Here is a 1051-nt window from a genome sequence, read left to right as displayed (position 1 = left end):
TCTTGTCTGTTAGTCATTGATTGCATTTCACAGACACCATAATATCTATATTATACAACGAGTGGGTCTAAACCTGAATGCTGGTTGGTTAAAACCGCATTCCAGCCGGTGTCTATTCTACAAGTTACTACCGGCTAAATCTATGACGTTAAAATGCCTATTTACTCTGTTCCAGCTGACTGCGCTATCCACTGTCTCATCAGCCCAGCCAGGCAATTTCTTAACTTGATCTCCACTAAAAAAAAAGCATCTAGACATTATCTCACATTTCTTTTAGACTAACATTTAGTTTTCAGCAGCGGAGATTTGTATAAAACTTGCTGTCTGTCTCCCGACATTTGCAACATGTTTTGAATGTTCAAATTCGATCTCCAGCTGTCCCATAGTAATGAACGTGTCGGGAGTCGGAACGAGACAGGCAGGCAGCGTTTCTCGGCCAGTCGAAATCGTGGAATCAGCTGGCATAATTTTTATGGATATATACAAAGACGTCAATTGAAAAAAGGTAAAACGAAACGAAGTGCAGCTGGTTTGCAGTCTTTCCAGCTTCAGTTTGAAGTGATTGTGTTAACTGGGTTGTTGGCTCTCTGAACAACAGTGTCCTGACGAGGCACATTTTCTATACCTCATTAGCTCATTGTCATGGATATATCCAAATAAATGTCACTAGAAAACAGCTTATGCAAATGCAGCTACTTTGTTGTTATTCTGGCTGCACCGTTTGACCTCACTGAAATTTGCCGTAGTTGGCTAGCTAGCGAGCAAGGGAAAATAATTTTGCAAGTTTGATGAGCCAGCCAGTATGGCAATGGAACATTTAGAACGAATGACTGGGTCTCGTCTATAGATACTGAACAAAAACACTGAATGACTGGGTTGAGTCTCTGGCAACCGAACCGATAGAACGACCAGCCGGCTTGGGTAGCAACCCTAGATTTGTGGAAGGATGAAATAGTATGAATAAATACTTGTCTCGGGCCTAACACCCATGCCAATATATCCTCCAAAAACCGGCCTTTCGGGCATTATCACTTAATGATAATACGCTAAG

This window comes from Coregonus clupeaformis, unplaced genomic scaffold, assembly GCF_020615455.1.
Source record: "Coregonus clupeaformis isolate EN_2021a unplaced genomic scaffold, ASM2061545v1 scaf0360, whole genome shotgun sequence".
NCBI classification, from domain to species: domain Eukaryota; kingdom Metazoa; phylum Chordata; class Actinopteri; order Salmoniformes; family Salmonidae; genus Coregonus; species Coregonus clupeaformis.
This window is presented reverse-complemented; position numbering follows the sequence as displayed.